At 45.3% G+C, this 12,297-nt stretch overlaps 1 protein-coding gene across 3 annotated transcripts in view; it reads left to right on the top strand.

Annotated features, from left to right (window-relative positions):
• LOC23687758 (mitogen-activated protein kinase kinase kinase kinase 3) overlaps positions 1-12,297 on the top strand; it is a 77,354-nt gene that overhangs the window by 1,194 nt on the left and 63,863 nt on the right. The gene's annotated exons all lie outside the window — the stretch shown is intronic.

The raw sequence follows: 12,297 nt of genomic DNA, 5'->3' as shown, positions 1-12,297 counted from the left end.
AAGACCAGAAGGCTGGTAGCAGATATTTTTTGTCTCTATTTTTCATGCAAGTCTCTAGAAAGTCTCTACAGTCAAATTGAAGGGATCATCGACTCATGGAAATATCGACTCATGGAACAAAATTTCTTTGGAATGCTCTTCCAGGGACCATCGCAGTAACCATGAAATTTTAAATTTAGTATGGTTCCATGAGTCGATATCGAGTCATGGAACATCGATTCATGGAGGGTTTACTGTATTTTAAATGGCAGATCTCCTAAATCTCTATTTTAACGTAAATCATCCCTAAAATAAAACTTCTTTTTTCCTATTTTTATTACTGTGAATCAAGTTGCAAAATTATACAGGCTCTAGAGAAAACTCCTAGGTTCTCCAAGAATTACGTCTCAGATTTCTAGACGAAAAGCTACTGGAATCATCCTAGTGATTCTAGAGACTCCTACAGGGATCGCTCCAGAAATTGTTCTCGAGATTCCTCTAACAATTTTTGCCAGAAATTCTTATACCGATTATTCAAAGGAGTCTCAAAAGAACTTCCCCAGAAATTCCTAAGTACTCCAATAATTTTCTCAGGGATAAATCATTTTTGTACAAAGGCTATCGTGAGATTTTCCCCAGATATTTTTTCAGTTGTTATTGTTGTGTGCGTTTGAAATGCAAATATCAAATGCGGGAACACCAAATGCGGTAAGATTTTTCACAAGCAATGCGGTGTCAAAGATTGCTAGCAAGGCACCGATTTGCAACCAAGCAAGCCTTGGAAGACGGCGTCGCTAGGAGGAGAAAAATATTTCAGTTGTCCTGTATTAGCTTTTGACAAGAATAGACGTAATTAGCAGTTACTCCGAGTCTTTTCATTCCCACCGATCATAACAATTTTTGGCGACGAGTTTTGAAGTCCTGAAGATTTTGCAAGCGAAATTCGATGTCTCGAAGAAAATCCGGACGGTACTCAAGATGGGAATTCTGGCGGAGGAGGAGATGTGCCAACAGGTTCGTTGTCGGAAGTGATGCGTCAGATGGCAATCCAGAACACCCGTCTGATGGCCCTCTTGGAACAATTCACCGGAGGAACACAACCAGCACTGCAGCGAAGCGCTCCAGAGCACATCATTGAATCCCTGTCATCCGCAATCAAAGAATTTCATTTCGACCCGGAAAACGGACTAACATTTGACCGCTGGTTTTCAAAATACGAAGATCTCTTCAGGCAGGACGGCAGAAACCTGGACGACCCGGCGAAAGTGCGGCTATTGCTGCGCAGCCTTAGCATTCCAGTTCACGAGAAGTTTTTGAATTATCTCCTGCCAAGTCACCCACGCGATTTTACCTTCGATCAAGTTGTGGAGAAGTTGAAGGCTATTTTTGGACAGCAAAAGTCGTTATTCAGTAAGCGATACGACTGCCTGCAGCTCATCAAGAGTGAAGCCGATGATTTCGTCACGTACGCTGGGGTCGTCAACCGGCAGTGCGAGGAATTTGAACTACAGAAGCTTTCCGTCAATCAATTCAAAAGCCTTGTGTTCATTTGCGGATTGAAGTCAGCGAAGGACTCCGATGTCAGGACTCGACTTTTGTCAAAACTCGAGTCTGATGCAGCCGACACCAACATTGAAGGCCTAGTGACCGAATGCCAGCGTCTATCAAACTTGAAGCATGATACGGCGTTGGTCGAGAAGAAGCATTCATCTTCAGCAGTTCAAGCGGTCTGACTATCGAAGACAAAGTTAAGCAGCCACTCAAAATCGTCAACAGCAGACAGTAAAGTTCCACCATCTCCATGCTGGCAGTGTGGATCCATGCATTTTGTGAAGGATTGCCTGTTCTCTCAACACACCTGCAAGCAATGTGGAAAAATGGGCCATAAGGAAGGATACTGCAGTTGTTCGTCGAAGTCTTCTGCACTAACGTCCGCAAGCGACAAGAAGGTCAGCAAGAAAGCTTAAATGAAAACTATTCAAACCGTTAAGCGTATCCAGAGCCGAAGGAGGTACGTAACCGTCACATTCAACGGAACTCAAGCAGAGTTGCAGCTAGACTGCGGCTCCGACATCACGGTGGTCTCACAAGAAACCTGGGAGAAGATTGGTCAACCGACTGTCAAACCGACTTAAATGGAGGCAACAACTGCATCCGGAGAATCCCTGGAGTTGGTGGGTGAGTTCACTGCAACAGTCACAATCAGCAACGTCACTCGGGAAGATCGCTGCTACATCACTTCGGTCAAGGATCTCAATGTGATTGGCCTAGACTGGATGGACGCTTTCGATCTGTGGTCAAAACCGCTTGCTGCACATTGCAAAAAAGTGAAGCTTTCAAACCTACCTCGTGATGAACAGTATTTCCCAGCTCGATATCCTAAAGTCTTCCAGGAAGGATTAGGCCTCTGCACCAAAACTCAAATTAGTCTGAATCTGAAGCCAGATGCGCAGCCAGTTTACCGGCCCAGGCGGCCAGTTCCATTCCATGCCACTGAAAAGGTCGAAGAGGAATTGGACCGACTTCAACGTTTGGACATCATAACACCCACCGATTTTTCGGACTGAGCAGCTCCGATAGTTGTCGTCAAGAAGCCAGGCGGAAAGGTCCGCATTTGCGCCGACTACTCCACCGGACTCAATGCAGCTCTAGAAGCGAACCAGTACCCGCTACCAACGCCAAATGAAATCTTCGCCAAGCTCGCCGGCAAACGCGTGTTCAGCATCATTGATCTTTCCGACGCGTACCTTCAAGTAGAAGTGGACGATGAAGAGAAAAAGATGCTGACAATCAACACCCATCGTGGCTTGTTCCGATTCAACCGTTTGGCACCAGGAGTGAAATCAGCACCAGGCGCATTCCAGCAGCCGATGGCGAAGATGACAGCAGGCCTGGAGGGAATCAACGTTTTCCTTGATGACATCATCGTTCACAGCGAGAACGAAGAGAAACATTTTGCAGCTCTCAACGCACTCTTCAAGCGACTACGTGAGTATGGTTTTCGTTTACGCTTAGAAAAATGCCGATCCAACCAGAAGGAGATCAAGTACCTCGGACACATTGTTGACGCAAATGGAATCCGACCCGATCCAGCGAAGGTTTCAGCGATAGTCCAGATGCCAGCTCCGACGGACGTTACAACCCTGCGATCGTTTCTTGGCGCCGTAAACTTCTACGGGAAATTTGTACGAGAGATGCACCAACTACGCCATCCTCTGGACAACCTATTGAAGAAGGACGTCAAATTCATCTGGAGCCAGGAATGTCAAAATGCGTTTTCGGATATCAAGTGTGTCCTGCAATCGAATCTGCTGATCACCCATTACAATCCGGAGCACGAAATCATTGTAGCTGGTGACGCATCCAAGACGGGTATTGGAGCCGTTATAATGCATCGCTTACGCAATGGAAGCATCAAAGCGGTTTCTCATGCAGCCAAATCGCTCAATCAAGCCGAACAAAATTACAGCCAGATTGAGAAGGAGGCCCTTGCGCTAGTATTTGCCTGTACAAAATTCCATCGTATGCTCTGGGGTAGACGATTCACGCTTCAAACTGACCATCAACCGCTCCTGAAAGTATTCGGATCGAAGAAAGGGATTCCGGTACACACCGCAAACCGTCTTCAGCGATGGGCGCTCACACTCTTGGGATACGATTTTGCGATCGAGTACGTTTCAACACAGAATTTTGGGTACGCAGATGTCATCAACAACCACGAGAAGTCAGATGAGGAAGCAGTAATCGCAATGGTTCGAGTCGAAGATGATGTCAGTTCCAGTTTGCAAGATACTCTACAAAACCTCCCTGTCACTTTAAAGATGGTTCAATACGCTACAGCTAAAGATCCAGTACTGCAGAAGGTGTCATCCTACATCAAGAATGGGTGGCCAGCGCGAGCTGAAGCTGTTCCAGACGAGGTAAAACCTTATTTTGGTCATCAAGAGTCCTATTCATTGATCGGAGACTGCGTGATGATGGTGGATCGAGTCGTTATTCCCAAGTGCTTACAAAAACGTATCTTGAAGAGAATTCACGATGGTCATCCCGGAATCGAACGCTCGAAGGCTAGTGCTCGAGGCATTGTTTTCTGGCCACGAATTGACAACGATATTGCTGACTACGTCCGCCAATGCTCAAGCTGCGCCAGTGCTGCCGAGTCCCCTCCACAAGCCAACCCACAACCGTGGCCGGATGCGGATGGTCCATGGCAACGGCTACATTTGGATTTTGCTGGTCCATTGGATGGATTCTACTATCTGGTCGTTGTGGACTCAAGTACGAAATGGCCAGAAATTCTGCAGACGCGATCTCCGACAAGCTCAACTACAATCTTTTTCCTCCGCGAATGTTTCGCCCGATTCGGCATACCAACGGTAATCGTGACAGACAACGGAAGTCAATTCGTCAGTGCCGAGTTCCGGAAATTCTGTGAGGAGTTAGGAATCGTTAATTTCCGCACGGCGCCGTATCACCCGCAATCAAATGGCCAAGCGGAACGATTTGTTGACACTCTCAAGCGCTCTTTAAAGAAAATCATTGGGGGAGGAGAGACTTCAACAGCAACAGCACTCCAAACGTTCCTGCACATCTACAGATCCACACCATCCGCTGTTCTGGGAGGAGAATCACCGGACAAGAAGATGCTCGGACGTTCCATGAGGACCACATTGGACCTTCTACGTCCCACGTACCAGCCCGTCAGAGAAACCCCGAAACCTAACCGAAAGTTTGAAGCTGGAACCGCAGTCTACGCCAAAGTACATTCTTCCAATGAAGTCTGGAAGTGGATGCCAGGTGTTGTCATCGAAAGAATTGGCAATGTCAACTACAACATCCTCCTTGATCACCAAATTGGCCGACGAAAGGTGCTACGATCCCACATTGACCAGTTGAAGATCCGTTCCGGCGAGGACATTGAAACAGAGCGACCAGTTCCATTGAACATTCTAATCCAGGATTTCAGTCTTCACCAATAAGCAGAACCCGAACAGCAATCCCAGTCGTACATTGGTAATGATGCGACCATCGTTCCCGTTCAACAACCTCATGGTTCCGGCGATCAAAGAGGCCACGTTACCGAACAACATTTAGAATCCGTGGTGAATGATTCGCTACCAGCTGAGGATCCAAGTGAGGATGAAGAATTTGATGAAACGCTCCTGGAAGATTTGCAGCGAGAGCCACCGTCGTATTCAACACTTTTGCAGCAGCAACTGCCAACTCAACGTCCTCAGCGATCCGTGCGTCCACCGAAGAAGTTTGGTGTGTACATCCGGTACTAACCAAAAGGGGGAGATGCTACCAAGGCACCGATTTGCAACCAAGCAAGCCTTGGAAGACGGCGTCGCTAGGAGGAGAAAAATATTTCAGTTGTCCTGTATTAGCTTTTGACAAGAATAGACGTAATTAGCAGTTACTCCGAGTCTTTTCATTCCCACCGATCATAACAAAGATAGATTTTTCTTGCTAGGGTGGCGGTGATTTCTATAATCGTTGCTAGGTTTCGATTGTTTTGTGTTACCGCATTTGGAGGACGTTTAGTCAAGATTCGCATCTCAAATGCAAACAGCAATACTCATGAGATCTTTCGAAAAATCAACATAGATTTTGTTAGAATAAGTAAGCCATGAATTATTAATTTGAATACAAGTTCAGTTCTTATTAGCCACGGTGTACTATATTGAGAAGGTGATATATTCCGAAAACTGACAGCTACTTGACGACGTCATTCCTATCCACCTCGAACAAATTTGCGAAAAAAATTCTATCAGGTTATGGGCCTGACACGTTGACTCCTTAGTAACGTGTAGCAACGGATCAACAAGAGTAAAATTTTTTCAACCTCTGAGAAGAGCTGAAAATCTGAAGATTTTTTTGAAAATGTCGAAAAACCAGAAAGAAGGCGGTGCAGAAGGTATCGGAGATGGACAGAATGCCAATCCAGGAAGGACCGGTGGTGAATCCATTCCGAGGGTACCTTCTGTGAGTGGAATTTCGTTACCTGCGACAGAACGGCTGCGTTGGAGAGAAAATTACACCTCGTGGGCGTTTGCAACCAAGATGCTTCTGATTCACGAAGGAACTTGGAACGCCGTAACACGGCAAGCAGAGGGTCCGGCAGATATGATTTCCTTTCGAGTCCTCGCTATCTGCCGAAGCATTAGAGTGATGCAAATTTCGAAATTTTTGCTCCCCTATGTTTAAACGATTTAAATTATGCTTTTTACCATCCTCCCAAAATTTGAAATGATTTGGAAGAAATTTGACTGTGCAAAAGCCATTTGAAGTTTATATAGAGATTACTATAGAAAACGCCAACCTTTTGTGTTCAGCCCTCTATCTCTTTGTCATAATATTTTATGGAAAAGTGAAGACACTCTTCTCATGTAAAATTCTTCCAGCTACAACTTTACCGCAGACCACATTTTGATTGGACGTCAGGAAAAATTGTTATTCATCATCATAAAGTGGGTTTGCCTTCAATAAGCTTCACCAACTCTTCGGCACGCAACAGTGGGGCTCCTGGCGGGAAGAATAGATCAAAGTAATCCAGGCTACTATGTTCTACAGCAAAAAAGCAGTGTTGCTCTGAAAGTAATTGAATGATCATTACAGCATGGTTTAGACTTTGGAAGCAAGAATAACAAATTATCCTTAAGTCTCAACAAAATGTGGTCTTCGGCAATGTTGTAGCTGGGAAGATTTTACATGGGAAGAGTGTGTTCGCTTTTTCATATATTATTATGACGATCAGATAGAGGACTGATCACAAAGGGTTGAGTTTTTCCATAGTAATTTCCATATAAACTTCAAATGGCGTGTGCACAACCAAATTTCTTTCAAATCACTTCAAATTTTGGGAGAATGATTTTCATCATAACTGACACCGTTAAGGCATAGGGGAGCAAAAAGTTCAAAATTTGCATCAGTCTACTGAGCATTGAGCCAGTGAACTACCTGTCCGAAGTTGGTTTCAAAGTCGACGACACGTGGAATCACAGCTGATGCAGTCAAGGACAAGATTTTTCAAGATGTGAAGATGTGCAGTGTGACATAATCCAGCTCCAGTGACTGTAGAAGGCTACAGCCAACCCAATAAGGCTAGACAGAAGGACAAAAGTTCGGTAAAATGCTTCAATTGCAAGCGATTGGGGCATTATGCGCCCGAGTGTCAGAAGTGAGAGGAGAAGGAGAAGAAATCCGGTAAGCAAGCCGCTTTCAGTGTTCGTGGAGCGCTGGCGTTTGCGATGAGTGGATTTTTTACTCTGGGGCGACGTCCCATATGTGCCATAACAAGACGATTTTTAAAGGCGTCAAGGAAGTGGCACAGCGCATCAACGTGGCGAATAACGCAGAGTTCGCAGTAGTGGCAACAGGCACCGTGCAGCTTAAAGCAAATGTGGAAGGTAATTCGTGTGGTTTGACGATGTCTAATGCCCTGTGCATTCCAGACCTGGCGCTTAATCTGTTGTCTGTGAGCAAAATTTGCAACAACGGATATCGAGTTGAATTCTTCAAGGGCACCTGTGAGGTGCGATCCCCGACTGATGAACTCGTTGCCGTTGGTAGGGAGGTAGGAGGCCTCAGCAAGTTGTGCTTGGCCAACGCGCAATTTTGCGTGCGGCAAAGGAATCGATGACGCCAGTAGGAGAGTGTTCGTCTATTTCATCAAATCGAAGAAACAGGTTCTGGACTGTTTCAAGGATTTCAAGGATTATGCTGAAAATGAGACTGGCAATCGCATCAAGAGGCTCCGAGTCGACAAAGGTCTAGAGTACGTGAATCAAGCAATGAAACGATTCTTGAAGATTGCGGAAGTCCATCACGAAATGACGGTTCCGTACAATCTGCAGCAGAATGGAATTGCTGAGCGGATGAATCGAACAGTTGTTGAAAAGGCGCGATGCTAAATTGGAAAAACGTTTCTGGGCAGAAGCCGTTGCGACGGCAATTCATTTGGTCAACCGTTCACCGACCAAAGGATTAGATGTGACTCTTGAAGAAGCTTTCAGTGGCATGAAACCGGACCTTTCAGGACTACGAGTGTTTGGCACAAAGGTGATGTGTTTTATTCCGAAGGTCAAGAGGCAGAAGTGGGATGCGAAATTCGAGCCAGGAATCTTTGGTGGATATGTTGTCCAGTCGAAGGGTTTCCGGGTCTACGTTCCGCGAACCAAGAAGGTCATCATCAGTCGAGACGTTGTTTTCACGAGCAAGGTTCCAGATATACCAAGTCCGGTCGAATCAAACGATCCGGATGGTAATAGAAGGATGCAGTTGGAGTGCAGTAATCCAGTCGATTCCGGTCGTGATAGCGATGTTGTTAGGGGCATTCCGTTCGCTGCGCCAGGGGCTACGACCAACAGCGAAAACGAAACCGACGATGACCTTGACAGCTGCGTCGGTGAGACGGACTACGACAGTGCAAATTATACTGTTGTTACGGTGTCTTCTACTGCGCTCCCTCCGCAACAAGAGGATCCACAAACGGAGGTCAGGCGCAGCGCGAGTGAGCGCGTACGCCCAGGCAAGTATTTGGATTAAGATATGACGTGCAGTATTCTGCCTGAAAGTATTGCCTATCCACAGATTAACGACGAGCCACAATCGTACCCAGAGGCCATGGGATGCTCCGACCGGACGTCGTGACAAAAGATGATGGAAGAAGAGTTCGAGTCTCAAATGAACAACGGGACATAGGAGCGAACCAATCTTCCGGTAGGACGTTAAAATGCAAGTGGGTTCACAAGCTGAAGACTAATTCCGAAGGATCAGTACAGCGTTATAAAGCTCTACTTGTCGTCAAAGGCTGTTCGCAGGTGAGAGGTGTCGACTACAACGAGACGTACTCTCCGGTAGTCAGGAGTGCCAGTCTTCGCTATCTGCTGGCTTCGGCTGCTCAAATGAGTCTCTGTGTGTACCAAATGGACGCTGTGACGGCGTGCTTGCAGGGAGATATTATTATTCATATTATTATTATTATTATATTATTCATCTCAACGTTTTGCAAGATTTTCGCTTTCACTACATCTGCCTTCAAAGCTTGTCCAGACGCTTCTAAACCCATCACCATCGAGGCATAATACTTGGGTAGTCCCACCAATAATACAGACGCCAACCACTCATCGGCTACGGGGAACGGTATTTCACAAAACACCGGCTAGCAGAAATGTGTAGCTAATACGAGCGCGCATTAAACAGTGTTATCCGTCGCGTTTTTTTCCCGAAGTTATATCCGGTGGTTTCCGTAGACCCTGTTGATTGTCCGTACGCGTTATCCTGCTGATGTATGTCCGGATTGGTTAGGAATAACCGAAACAAAATTCCGTCAAATCCTCACGCGGTGTTGATATCGTTCACTATTGTTTGCGATTTACTCATCTAGTCCCATTCGTTACACATACACACGGAGCAACAATAACGACCAAACGCACTCCGCCGTCAAACATCAACAACGTTGTGAAGTGTCCAAGAACCGGCGAGGATGGCGAAACCGATGGGAACTCGCTCACACTGGACTCTGCTGTTCGCATGCTGATGGAGCAATTCAATGAAACAAAATTGCTGATCGATGAAATGCGCACCGATATAAATTCTAAAATTGACGCAGTGAAAATTGAGCTTGAGGGGAAACTGACTGTTGATTCGAACGATATCAACTCACTAAAAGCAGAGTGTGCATCAAAATTTCAAACCAGCAATGCCACGAATAATGGTTTGACCGTTAGGGTTGACGAAATATCCTCGGCAATGGATAATCTGGGTAATAGGAACGAGCTCATTCTCAGTGGAATCCCGTATCTGCGAGGTGAGGACCTGATGAAGCACTTCTCGGCCATATGCATGCAGCTTGGAATAGACGAAAGATCGACACCATCGGTAGACATTAGGCGTCTCAAATCCGGAGCAATGAACGACGGAGACATTAGCCTGGTGTTGGTACAATTTGCACTGCGAAACCTTCGAGATGACTTCTACAGTGCATACCTTCGGAAACGTGATCTTCAGCTGAATCATCTGGGGATAAACTCTACGCGACGAGTGTACGTGAACGAAAATTTGGCGGCAGTCCCGCGTAAGATAAAAGTCGCAGCTGTGCGTCTGAAAAAAGCGGGTAAACTGGCCTCTGTGTATACCAAGAATGGAATTGTCATCGTGAAGTCTACTACCGCGGCTCAGCCCATCGTTATCAATTCCGAGGAACAATTGAATCAATTTTCGAACTAAGTATTTTAATCTGTATTCCACTATTAGAGTTTGTTTTATGTTGTACTAGTGGTCCCGGCAAACTTCGTCTTGCCATCAAGTAGGCTGTTGAAAAACGCTATGGACCGTCCCTGGGAGGGAGAAACCAATACAAAATTTCTCTACGTCACAGTGGGCCGAGATTTTGCTGTCACGAACTGTCACTGTGAGCCCAGATCTTAAACAATGGACAAACATGATAAAAGCGCGTAATTCATCAAAACATATTTACGCATTTTATAAAATGTGACAAATAATCGATTGAAAAGCTATTCATGCTGATTCAAAAGTAATGTCACGGTAGCACCTTTTACTATGATTGCATATAAAATATTCAAATACTCATAAATTTACTTTTTCCAATAAAAACGAAAATTAACTGTATAGAAAACTTTGGCCCTTTTTCCATGTTTGTCCAGAAAGATCGAAGGTACACAACAAAAGAAAACTAGCGATTTTCATCAAGTCTGCCTTGATTGTCGTTGGCAAGTTGGAGTTTTCTTGCAGTTTGAAATAACTTTGTGTCATATTTCGTGTGTAGTATCGGTGCCTCCCTCCCAGGATCGTTCCATAAAAATGACAGCTCCGTTCACTCTCGTTTTCCCTACTTTTCCGGTGAATATCCTGGGATTTTTATACATGCAAACACGTCGGAACCCTTGTGGAACAAAATGGAGCAATTATCATTCGAATACGTTGACCCGTTCTCAAGCCATTTCGTGACATACAAACACCACTCCATTTTTATTTATATAGAAGATTATTGTGAAAATTATGTAATGTTGATAATTAAAAAAAGTGTTCTCTTGCAGCCCCCTAAAAATTGCTTCCTCCTACGTTTTTCTCTATGCCCTCGTTGAACAACCACACCCTGACGAACATCCCTGGTGCAGTGATGAATGTGGTACTTCTCCCGGGAAAATTGAACGTGTGTCATGGTAATGCGCAGAGTATCTGCGCCAGAAGATCGACCAAAATGGAAGAAGTGAGCAATATGCTACTAAATTCTGTAGTCAGCATGTTTTACCGAGTCTTGGTTGTCTCCAAAGGTTGCCGATCGGAGTATTGCCATTCCTGGATTCAAAATAGCACGTAATGATCGACTGTATATGCGTGGCGGGGGAATCGTAATCTATTACAAGGAACATCTACGATGCCATAAAGTCTTTGAAACCGTATTACAACGCGATTCTGAAGATAAAACAGAATGCTTGGCGCTAGTTTTCCATTTCGGAACTGAAACACTGCTGCTCATGGCCGTTTACAATCCTCCAGACAACGACTGTTCACGTTTCCTCGCCGAAAAACTGTCTGACCTCTCTGCTCATTACGACACCGTTTTGCTCATTGGGGATTTTAACACAGATTTATCATCTCGGAGCAATAAACGAGCATGTTTCGAAGCAGTACTTCAGAGCTTTGCTATGACGTCGATTGGTGAGGAACCAACTTTCTTTCATAACAATGGATGCTCGCAGCTAGATTTGTTCATTACCAGCTGCAATCAGAAAGTTTTACGTTTCAATCAGGTAAGCTTTCCTGCACTTTCGCAACACGATCTGCTCTTCAGCTCTCTGGATTTTGATGCTACGCCCATACCGAAAATTAAGATCTATCGTGATTACGTGAACTTCAATGCACCAGCTTTGGAGGTCGCCATTCAATTAGTTCCCTGGGATAACATGCATTCCATTGACGATCCTGATGAGCTACTTCGATTCTTCAACGATCATCTCAAACGGATTCACGACCACTATATTCCACTTCGCACCAGCTGTGGTCGCAGGCAGAACAATACATGGTTTGATTACGACATTAGGAAGGCCATTCTGGAACGTGATTTGGCGTATCGAGATTGGTTAAATGCACCGTCGGACTCAAAAACACAAGTGCAACGCCGATACAAATTACTAAGAAACCGAACCAACACGATGATTAAACAGAAAAAAGCACTTCACCTGAGTGGCTTCCTGGACAGCAGGCTACCAGTCAAAACTCTCTGGCAGCGCATCGAATTGGTAGGTGCAGCTGGTAAGGAAAACGCTTCAGCGGATTGCGAGTTTGATCCAA

Source organism: Aedes aegypti, chromosome 3 (genome assembly GCF_002204515.2).
Source record: "Aedes aegypti strain LVP_AGWG chromosome 3, AaegL5.0 Primary Assembly, whole genome shotgun sequence".
NCBI lineage: Eukaryota > Metazoa > Arthropoda > Insecta > Diptera > Culicidae > Aedes > Aedes aegypti.
The sequence above is the reverse complement of the archived record's forward strand: the minus strand, read 5'-3'. Positions and strand labels throughout refer to the sequence as shown.